Source organism: Pelophylax lessonae, assembly GCF_965119305.1.
Source record: "Pelophylax lessonae genome assembly, chromosome: 5".
Taxonomy (NCBI): domain Eukaryota; kingdom Metazoa; phylum Chordata; class Amphibia; order Anura; family Ranidae; genus Pelophylax; species Pelophylax lessonae.
Genome location: NC_138772.1, coordinates 75,015,108 through 75,027,298, shown reverse-complemented (window position 1 = coordinate 75,027,298; position 12,191 = coordinate 75,015,108). Strand labels below are relative to the sequence as shown.

The 12,191-nt window shown below is 43.1% G+C and overlaps 1 protein-coding gene across 1 annotated transcript in view; it reads left to right on the top strand.

Annotated features, from left to right (window-relative positions):
- LOC309556431 (uncharacterized protein C10orf67, mitochondrial) overlaps positions 1-12,191 on the top strand; it is a 222,951-nt gene that overhangs the window by 64,783 nt on the left and 145,977 nt on the right. The gene's annotated exons all lie outside the window — the stretch shown is intronic.

Genomic DNA, 12,191 nt, shown 5'->3' with positions numbered 1-12,191 from the left:
ATCCCCTGAAGGCTCACAGCTTTGCTATTCAGTGCCCATCCTCTTCCCGGCTAAAGGACAACCACCATCATATAAGCTACTTACTGTGAGTGCGGCATGTCATTGAACCTCCCCTTGGGAAGACTCACCACAGCACCCCATGCTCACAGTATAACAATGACTTCAGTAACATTGTGCATGCTTGCAGCCCCTTAAGCAATGGAGATATAAAATAGAAGGACCCTGCCTTCCCCGTGACCGGCCTCAAGACTTCTGAAAAAGAATATAAATTCATGCTGTACCTTGTGATAGAGATGAAGAACCAGGGCACCACATCCCAGACTACAGAATTTGGTAAAATACAGAAAAAAAAAAGATGGATTTTCTTGGTGCCTCAAAACCACAATAACAACAATAGTAAAATATAAATTTTACTACATCAAAAATTGTTACATTTAAAATCAAGCTGAATAATCAGTAACAACCATTTACAAAAATGGCTCCTAATACAGCCATAACATGATGCCCATAACCAATTACATGTGTTGAAAGTCAACAGCATATAGCGTAATGCATAAAATTACTCAGGGACAAATGTGCAGCTTATCATAAACACGTTTCATGTATATGTTGTAGTGTTTGGGGGGATCAGCTGGATCGCAGGACACAGGCGTTGCAACCAAAGAAATGTTTATTAACTTAAACAGGCTTCATAGCAGCAAAAGAAACACAACAAGGAAAAGACAGTCTCACCGACTTGAAGAGTTCAGAGCTGCTTTTGCAGTCAAACAGTCCCAACTTTTGAAGAGGGTAGCTTCTCCTGGCAATAGGCTCCCAGTCAGCACACTGACATGCACCTTCTCGGCTGTACAAAAGTCCACATTCACCATCCACAGTCTCCTCTATGCTCCACCACACCCAATCTACAACTTCCTGTCCTTCTTAAACCCACTTCCTCTGATCAATGAGTTAACCCCTTTTGCTCCCTTAAAGGGCCCAGAGCCCAAACAGAGGGGAAATATAGCGTCCTTCAAGGACCCACCCTCTACGACCTGTACATATCCCCCCCCTCTGCCCCAACGCCAAGGAGGTGGAGGCAACAGTGGAGCTAAGACAATGGGCTCGAGAGAGGGCATCTGCATTTTGATGCTGTCTCCCGGGCCTGTGCTCCACTACAAATTTAAATTCCTGGAGTGCCAGGAACCAACGGGTAATCCTGGCATTAGTCCCTTTACTTTGTCTCATCCATGTTAAAGGAGCATGGTCCGAAATCAGCCTAAATTTCCTCCCCAAGAGATAATACCTGAGGGATTCTAAGGCCCACTTAATGGCCAAACACTCTCGCTCAACTATCGCATAGTTTTTCTCCGCTGGTGTCAGCTTCCTACTGAGGAAGACTACCGGGTGCTCCTCACCCTGAACAACCTGTGACAGGACTGCTCCTAACCCTGTATCTGAAGCGTCAGTCTGGACAATGAATTCTCTTGAAAAGTTTGGCGCTATCAGGACATGGGGGTTGGCACAGTGCTGACTTAAGCTCCAAAAAAGCCCTTTCAGCGTCTGCATTCCACTCAATCATGACCGACTTCCGACCCTTAGTCAGATCGGTCAGTGGAGCCGCCAATGTGGCAAAGTTGGGTACAAACCTCCTGTAGTATCCCACTATGCCCAGGAATGCACGTACCTGCTTCTTTGTTAGGGGGCGGGGCCAGTTCTGTATCGCCTCTACCTTGTTGACCTGAGGTTTTACCAGCCCTCTACCTACGATATACCCCAGGTATTTCACCTCCTCCATTCCCAACGCACATTTTTCTGGATTCACTGTGAACCCCTCCTTCGAAAGGGAGTCCAGCACTGCCTGGACTTTAGGCAAGTGTGATTCCCAGTCTCTGCTAAAAATGACTGTCATCCAAATATACGGAGGCATACTCTCGATGAGGTCGTAAAACCCTATCCATTGCTCGCTGGAAGGTGGCTGGAGCAGTTTGTAGTCCAAAAGGCATTCTTTTGTACTGAAAACTCCCCTCTGGGGTAGAAAAAGCAGTTTTCTCTCTGGCAGCCTTAGTCAGGGGGATTTGCCAATACCCCTTAGTAAGGTCTAAGGTGGTGATATACCTGGCTGGGCCTAGTCTCTCGATAAGCTCATCCACCCGGGGCATAGGGTAGGCATCAAACTTTGAAACTTCATTAAGTTTACGGAAATCATTGCAGAACCGCAGAGTCCCATTGGGCTTTGGTACCAACACAATTGGGTTTGACCACTCACTCTGCGATTCTTCAATAACATCCAGGTCTAACATCTTCTTTACTTCCTCTGAAACGGCCTTTCTCTGAGCTTCCGGGATACGGTACGGCCGGACACAAACTTTGACCCCTGGTTCCGTGATAACATCATGCTCGATAACCGTAGTAATACCTGGCAAGTCTGAAAATTTTTCTTTATTTCTCTGCAAGAACTCCTTTGCTTGCTGACTTTGGATTTTAGACAGTGTATTTGCTACTTGGACACTCTCCACACCAACCTGAGGTTCAAGTCTTACACCAGCCAGGGAGGTCACCGGTTCCCTGTCCATCCAGGGCTTTAACAAGTTTACGTGATATATTTGATACGGCTTCCTCTTGCCTGGTTGGTGGACTCTATAATTTACCTCCCCTATTTTTTCCACAATTTCAAAGGGACCTTGCCATCTGGCCAAGAACTTACTTTCCACAGTGGGAATCAGTATCGCCACTCGATCCCCCACTTGGAAGTGCCTTATTTTAGCGGCCCTATTATATACCCTCCGTTGAGCCTCCTGGGCTGTTTGCAAATGTTCCTTGACCAGGGGCATCACACTCATGATCCTTTCCTGCATTTGGGAGACATATTCAAGAACACTCTTATGCTGAATAGGTTCACTTTCCCATTCCTCTTTAACAAAATCAAGCAATCCACGAGGTCTCCGCCCATACACCAACTCAAAGGGTGAAAACCCCGTGGAGGCCTGAGGCACTTCCCGAATAGCAAATAGGAGAGCTGGTAACAGGCAGTCCCAGTCTTTCCCATCTCTTTGTACCACTCTCTTGAGCATTGACTTCAGAGTCTTATTAAAGCGCTCTACCAAGCCGTCTGTTTGGGGATGGTATACTGATGTGCGCAGCTGTTTAATCCGAAACAGCTTGCACACATCGGCCATAACCCTCGACATAAACTGAGTGCCCTGGTCCGTGAGGATTTCCTTAGGAAATCCAGTTCGTGTGAACAATTGGAATAACTCCCGAGCAATAGTCTTAGAGGAGGTATTCCGCAGGGGTAGCGCCTCTGGATATCTGGTGGCATAGTCAAGGATCACCAGTATATAGGAGTGACCTCGAGCAGACTTTACCAATGGACCCACTATATCCATCGCTGTCCTTTCAAATGGGACCTCAATTATAGGCAGAGGGACCAAAGGGCTACGGAAGTGAGTCACCGGAGCGGTTAACTGACAGGTGGGACAGGAGGCACAGTATTTCTTTACCTCCGCTTTCAGACCTGGCCAGTAAAACCGGTCGGTGATTCGTGCTTCTGTCTTCTCCACTCCTAGGTGTCCCCCTAAAACATTGTTATGGGCCAGGTCAAGAACCTTCCGTCTATATTGTTGGGGTACCAATAATTGGTCTACCACATCTCCTCTTATTTGGTTAACCCGATAAAGCAATTCATTGCATACTGCAAAGTGTGGCCATCGCTCATTTGCCCCTGGCTCTTGTGGAACTCCATTTACTACCACAACCTGTTCCCGTGCCCGGGCCAAAGTGGGGTCCTGCATCTGAGCAGTACCAAATGCCCCCTGGGTAACACCCAAATCTGGTAGAGCAGGGGTAGAGGCCACTTCCTCCTCCTCTTCCCCCAGCATCACCTGAAGAGGAGAAGGTTCCCCCCCCTCAGTATTCAGGTTGGTCTGTGGACCATGTATTTTGGCATCCTCAACAGTTTCAACATTACTTTTATCCAGTTCAACCTTCACAAAATTTGGCAGTTCAGGATTACTTTCCTCAACAGCAGGAACAGAGGACGTTTCTCCCCAGTCTCTGGGCCATTCATGTGGTTATCCTTGTTCCCACAGTTTTGCAAACAACGGACAGTCTCGTCCTATGATCACATCATGCACTAAGTTTTCCACCACCCCCACCTCTTGAGTACCAGTGCCACATGCCGTAGAGATGGACACCAAGATGAGAGGGTACTCTCTAGTGTCTCCGTGAATGCACACGACCCGTAAAGTTTTGCTTACTGGGCCGATTCTCCCAATAACTCTAGGATGAACCAGGGTCACCATGCTTCCTGAGTCCAACAAAGCCCTGGCAGGAAGGTGGTTTACTCGAACTTCACACTCGAACTTCCCCTCACCGAGATCCAGATGTGTTGTGCATACTTTATGGGCATAAAAAGACCCCTTTTGGAGGACCCCGCATTCCATGGGCTCTTCTTGCAGTGGGCAGTGTGCCCGGGTATGGCCCCAGGAATGACACCGCCAACATTGTATATCCCCCACTTTCCGAGCAGGAACAGGCCTCTGAGAAGGCACAAGGAGTGACTCCTGGCCTTGTGGAATTGGTGCTCCAGGGTTCCGTGGGATTTCCATCCGAGCGGCTGCAGATGGCCGAACCGGCCGAGACATGCTGGGGCCTTGGCGCTTGGTAGGGCCAAGAAGATCCTCCACTACCGTATATCGTTCCACCATCTCAACAAGGTGGTTCACTGTTGTGGGGTCTCCATGGCTGACCCATCGTTGAAGGTCGTCTGGCAGGGACCTCAGGTATCGGTCCAACACAACTCGTTCCACAATTTGGAGGCCAGACAACACCTCGGGCTGCAGCCATTTTTTTACCAGTTGCACCAGGTCATGCATTTGGGACCTTGGTGGCCGGTCTGGACAATATTTCCACTGGTGCACTCGTTGGGCCCGAACAGCCGTAGTTACCCCCAGACGAGCCAAAATTTCTGCCTTTAATCGTTCATAGACTTTCGCTTCTTCAGGTGGTAGATCAAAGTAGGCCTTTTGAGGATCTCCGGTGAGGAAAGGAGCAATGAGACCGGCCCACTGGTCCTGGGGCCACCCTTCTCTCTCTGCCGTCCTCTCAAACGTAGCAAGGAATGCCTCTACATCATCACTCAGAGACAGCTTCTGCAGGAAATGACTGGCCCTCACCGTCACCTGGTTGCTAGGGGTAACCGCTGCCTGTTCATGACTCTGGGAAAGGTGCTGTACTACCTCTTGTAAGGCCTTCACCTGAGTCTGTATAGCTCCTTGCTGGGCGGCCAGCTGGGTTACCAACAGGTGAGTACTTTCTTGTTGCTGAGCCAGAGCCTCTTTGTGGTGAGCTTGTTGTACCTCCAGCTGGGTTGCTAAGCGCTGATTAGCTTCCTCATGACGAGTTTGCGCTTGCATATTAGCCAGGGATAACTGTTTAATTAGCTCCTCCATTGTTTCAGCTTTTAGTGTGGCTTTAACCCAGGACATAAGTCAAGTGTACTGTCCCTTTAAATGTCAGTTTCAGTTCAATGCAAAAAAAAAAAAAAAAATTTTTTTTTTTTCTTCTTGTGCCTGTTACTCAGTCCTGCCCGCATCCGAGCACCACTTGTAGTGTTTGGGGGGATCAGCTGGATCGCAGGACACAGGCGTTGCAACCAAAGAAATGTTTATTAACTTAAACAGGCTTCATAGCAGCAAAAGAAACACAACAAGGAAAAGACAGTCTCACCGACTTGAAGAGTTCAGAGCTGCTTTTGCAGTCAAACAGTCCCAACTTTTGAAGAGGGTAGCTTCTCCTGGCAATAGGCTCCCAGTCAGCACACTGACATGCACCTTCTCGGCTGTACAAAAGTCCACATTCACCATCCACAGTCTCCTCTATGCTCCACCACACCCAATCTACAACTTCCTGTCCTTCTTAAACCCACTTCCTCTGATCAATGAGTTAACCCCTTTTGCTCCCTTAAAGGGCCCAGAGCCCAAACAGAGGGGAAATATAGCGTCCTTCAAGGACCCACCCTCTACGACCTGTACAATGTATATATTAAAAAGGTTGGAGCTGGGCTTTAAGCAACAAACGTCAAGGCCCTATTAATTAATTCAAAGAACAATTTGCAATGTACAGTAACCAATAACAACTAAGCAAAACTCGCCAATCATTGTGCTGACTACTCTAGACTGATCATGTTAAACTTCCACCCATTAATGCTCTTTGTATTGCATTTTCAAAAAAAAACCTTCCATTCTGCATCCCTTCACAGGACTGAAAAAAAAGAAAAATGGTATACTCATTTAGCCCAGTAAATGTAAAATATAGTACAGTAAAACCCTGCATTGAGAGTAACTTGGTTTGAGAGCATTTTATAAGACCAGATATTTTTTTTTTTTATAAATTTTTACTTGGTATACAAGCGATGTCTTGATATACAAGTAGCTTCTCATCACAACTGAGTATAAAAGAGAAGAGAGGTGCCTCTAAATGTAGCAATATGGTTACATTTAATGAAGGTACAACATTTAGCAACTCACATGATTGATGATTAAAAGAGGCACATCTAAGTATGCAGGCATCTGGGATAAAGCTGTCCACATAGATCATTCGCCACCATCGACGTCATCCCTTTCACACTGCACTCCACGAGCACTTCAAATCTCGCTTTCAGATCCCTCTACTGCAGAGTAGTCTTCCCGTTCACGACTGTGAACTAATGGCGGTGGGGAGGATGGTCTATGTGGACAGCTTAACCCCAGATACCTTCATACTTAGATGTGCCCCTTTTAATCATCAACTATGTGAGTTGCTAAATGTTGTACCTTCATTAACCACTTGCTGACCAGCCGCCGTAGTCTTACTGCAGCAGGTCGGCTCTATTACGCAATACAACGTACCTGTACGCTGCTTTGTGTAATAGATAGTGGGGATGCGCTGCTGGATTATGCTTCTAATCCCCTTGTAGAGGCGCCATTTGTGGATGCTCAGTTATGGTTACACAATCTATCACATTGTTATCTTTTTATATGGAGTATAAACTGAAGGGTTGTGGAACGAATCATTTGAGTTTCCATTATTTCTTATGGGGAAATTCGCTTTGATAAATGAGTTTTGGATTACAAGCATTCTGAAATGAATTATGCACGCATTTGAGCTAGCAATCCAAATTGGAAAACACATACTGATATACAACCCAATTCCAAAAAAGTTGGGACACTGTACAAATTGTGAGTAAAAAAGGAATGGACTAATTTACAAATCTCATAAACATTTATATTTTATTCACAATATAATATAGATAACATATCAAATGTTGAAAGTGAGACATTTTGAAATGTCTTGCCAAATATTGGCTCATTTTGGATTTCATGAGAGCTACACATTCCAATAAAGTTGGGACAGGTAGCAATAAGAGGCTGGAAAAGTTAAATGTACATATAAGGAACAGCTGGAGGACCAATTTGCAACTTATTAGGTCAATTGGCAACATGATTGGGTATAAAAAGAGCCTCTAAGTGTGGCAGCGTCTCTCAGAAGTCAAGATGGGCAGAAGGTCGCCAATTCCCCCAATGCTACAGCGAAAAAAATAATGGAGCAAAATCAGAAATGAGTTTCTCAGCGAAAAATTGCAAAGAGTTTGAAGTTCTCATCATCATCTACGGTGCATAATATCATCCAAAGATTCAGGGAATCTGGAAAAATCTCTGTGCGTAAGGGTCAAGGCTGGAAACCCATACTGGATGCCCGTGATCTTCGGGCCCTTAGAAGGCACTGCATCACATACAGGAATGCTACTGTAATGGAAATCACAACATGGGCTCAGGAATACTTCCAGAAAACATTGTCGTGAATACAATCCACCGGGCCATTCGCCGTTACCGGCTAAAACTCTATAGGCCAAAAAAAGAAGCCATATCTAAACATGATCCAGAAGAGCAGGCGTTTTCTCTGGGCCAAGGCTCATTTAAGATGGACTGTGGCAAAGTGGAAAACTGTTCTGTGGTCAGACTAATCAAAATTTGAAGTTCTTTTTGGAAAACTGGGATGCCATGTCATCCAGACTAAAGAGGACAAGGACAACCCAAGTTGTTATCAGCGCTCAGTTCAGAAGCCTGCATCTCTGATGGTATGAGGTTGCATGAGTGCGTGTGGCATGGGCAGCTTACACATCAGGAAAGGCACAATCAATGCTGAAAGGTATATCCAAGTTCTAGAACAACATATGCTCCCATCCAGACATCGTCTCTTTCAGGGAAGACCTTGCATTTTCCGAAATGACAATGCCAGACCACATACTGTATCAATTACAACATCATGGCTGCGTAGAAGAAGGATCCAGGTACTGAAATGGCCAGGCTACAGTCCAGATCTTTCACCCATAGAAAACTTTCCTCATAAAGAGGAAGATGCGACAAAGAAGACCTAAGACAGTTGAGCAACTAGAAGCCTGTATTAGACAAGAATGGGACAACATTCCTATTCCTAAACTTGAGCAACTTGTCTCCTCAGTCCCCAGACGTTTGCAGACTGTTATAAAAAGAAGAGGGGATGCCATACAGTGGTAAAAATGGCCTTTTCCCAACTTTTTTGAGATGTGTTGATGCCATAAAATTTAAAATCAACTTATTTTTCCCTTTTTTAAAATGATACATTTTCTCAGTTTAAACATTTGATATGTCATCTATGTTGTATTCTGAATAAAATATTGACATTTGAAACTTCCACATCATCACATTCTGTTTTTATTCACAATTTGTACAGTGTCCCAACTTTTTTGGAATCCGGTTTGTACTATTATCCATGTTACCTATAGCAAACAGATTCAAGAAAGTGTTCTTCTAGATTAGAACTATAGGCAGCTCAAACACTGAACAATGTTCTATTAGATAGATTTAACAAAAAAAAAAAAAAAGCTTTTGTTGTGAGAACACTAATAATTCCAAAAATAGATCAAACATAAGGCCTTACAGTTTTTTTGTGGTGTGATACAACAGTGTGATTATTTTTTTTTTGTTTGGCACTTTACATGGTATCTTTTTTGGTAAACATTTGGTATTCACCATTAGCTTTCTAGTAGTTTTAAAATAGCACTGTTGATCTTAACTTTCCCTATATATTCTTCAACTGTTGGAATCTCCATCATGCAAAGTCATTCCATAGTGCGCTTGTCCATTTTTGTTTGCTCATTTTAGTATATATATATTTTTTTAAGTTTCTTAAAATATCTTGTGTATCCTAGAACCTAAAAATAAAAAAAATGTGTGTGTGTGTATATATATATATATATATATATATATATATATATATATATATATATATAGAGAGAGAGATAGATAGCTATATATATATATACAGTCGGGTCCATAAATATTGGGACATCAACATAATTCTGATCTTTTTGGCTCTATACACCACCACAATGGATTTGAAGTAAAACAAACAAGATGTGCTTTAACTGCAGAATTTCAACTTTAATTTGAGGGTATTTACATCCAAATCAGGTGACCGGTGTAGGAATTACAACAGTTTGTTTATGTGCCTCACACTTTTTAAGGGACCAAAAGTAATGGGACAGATTAACAATCATAAATCAAACTTTCACTTTTTAATACTTGGCTGCAAATCCTTTGCAGTCAATTACAGCCTGAAGTCTGGAACGCATAGACATCACCAGACACTGGGTTTCATCCCTGGTGATGCTCTGCCAGGCCTCTACTGCAACTGTCTTCAGTTCCTGCTTGTTCTTGGGGCATTTTCCCTTCAGTTTTGTCTTCAGCAAGTGAAATGCATGCTCAATCGGATTCAGGTCAGGTGATTGACTTGGCCATTGCATAACATTCCACTTCTTTCCCTTAAAAAACTCTTTGGTTGCTTTCGCAGTATGCTTCAGGTCATTGTCCATCTGCACTGTGAAGCGCCGTCCAATGAGTTCTGAAGCATTTGGCTGAATATGAGCAGATAATATTGCCCGAAACACTTCAGAATTCATCCTGCTGCTTTTGTCAGCAGTCACATCATCAATAAATACAAGAGAACCAGTTCCATTGGCAGCCATACATGCCCACGCCATGACACTACCACCACCATGCTTCAATGATGAGGTGGTATGCTTTGGATCATGAGCAGTTCCTTTCCTTCTCCATACTCTTCTCTTCCCATCACTCTGGTACAAGTTGATCTTGGTCTCATCTGTCCATAGGATGTTGTTCCAGAACTGTGAAGGCTTTTTTAGATGTTGTGTGGCAAACTCTAATCTGGCCTTCCTGTTTTTGAGGCTCAACAATGGTTTACATCTTGTGGTGAACCCTCTGTATTCACTCTGGTGAAGTCTTCTCTTGATTGGTGACTTTGACACACATACACCTACCTCCTGGAGAGTATTCTTGATCTGGCCAACTGTTGTGAAGGGTGTTTTCTTCACCAGGGAAATAATTTTTCGGTCATCCACTACAGTTGTTTTCTGTGGTCTTCCGGGTCTTTTGGTGTTGCTGAGCTCACCGGTGCATTCTTTCTTTTTAAGGATGTTCCAAACAGATGATTTGGCCACACCTAATGTTTTTGCTATCTCTCTGATTGGTTTGTTTTGTTTTTTTTTTTTCAGTGTAATGATGGCTTGCTTTACTGATAGTGACAGCTCTTTGGATCTCATATTGAGAGTTGACAGCAACAGATTCCAAATGCAAATAGCACACTTGAAATTAACTCTGGACCTTTTATATCTGCTCATTGTAAATGAGATAATGAGGGAATAACACACACCTGGCCATAGAACAGCTGAGCAGCCAATTGTCCCATTACTTTTGGTCCCTTAAAAAGTGAGAGGCACATATACAAACTGTTGTAATTCCTACACCTTTCACTTGATTTTGATGTAAATACCCTCAAATTTAAGCTGAAAGTCTGCAGTTAAAGCACATCTTGTTTGTTTCATTTCAAATCCATTGTGGTGGTGTATAGAGCCAAAAAGATTAGAATTGTGTCAATGTCCCAATATTTATGGACCTGACTGTATATATGTGTGTGTATATATAATATACTGTGTGTAATGAAATGTGTGTGTGTGTGAAATACTCAGACCAGCCCGTCTAGCAACAACAACCATGGCATGTTTAAAGTCATTAAATCCCCTTTCTTCCCCAATCTGATGCTCGGTTTGAACTTTAGCAAGTGGTCTTCTCCACTTCTAGATGCCTAAATGCATTGAGTTGCTGTTATGTGATTGGCTGATTAGCAATTGAACAGGTGTACCTAATAAAGTGGCCGGTGTGTGTGTGTATATGTATGTATATGTGTATATATATATATATATATATATATATATATATATGTGTGTGTATATATATATATATATGATAACGGTCTTCTGAAACTGGAAGCCAGGTTTTCTTGTATTAGTATCATGAACCTATTTTTAAGATACAAAATGTAATCAGATGTCAAAAACAACATGAAGGCAGTTATATTAGCGGTGAAAAAAATGTTGACTTGGTTGAAGAGATGAAGTGTTCTTGGGTACCAGAGAAGCTGCTCTTGCAAAGAAAGAAAACTGGCATAAAAACTGAAACCGTTACCATAGAAAACAATTCGATTTCTTGCCTCATTTGTTTGATTGAACTTGATTGAATGCTGTTGGTAATTGCTCCACTTTTCCTCTGGCATTTTATTTTTCCAATTTTTTTTTGGATAAATCAGATGATGTGTGTGTGTGTGTGTGTGTGTGTGTACATATAACTGTTGCATTGATATAATGTATTTCATAGTATAGAGTGATACAGGCTTTTAAAGCAAAGTTCAATAACCAATAGCAACAGTATTCCATCAGTGTACAGCAGTTACTGCACTTCGCTCTATCCTCATTTTTTAAGCCTGATGGCTTCAGATCTGCTGACATTTTGCTTATCACGCAGTGTACAATTCCAGGCCTGCTTAAGGAGCCTTTGCAGTAATTTGAGTTGTGAATTTGCTGCATATTTACAGTATATGTTAGTCTAGACAGCCATCATCCAGTGTCTTCAAACACTCTGAAAGCCTTTGATTCAGGCGCATGAATTTTATCGATGGCAATGAGCCTCCGCGGCCTTCGAAAAAGACTTTTTCATAATACAAGTGGCAAGGTTTAAACAAAAGGGGCATGCATAATAAAAATGCAAATGGCCTTGCTTTGCGAAAATGATAACTTTAAAGGCTTTTATTGGGCATTATCCCGAAGCAGCCTTACAAGG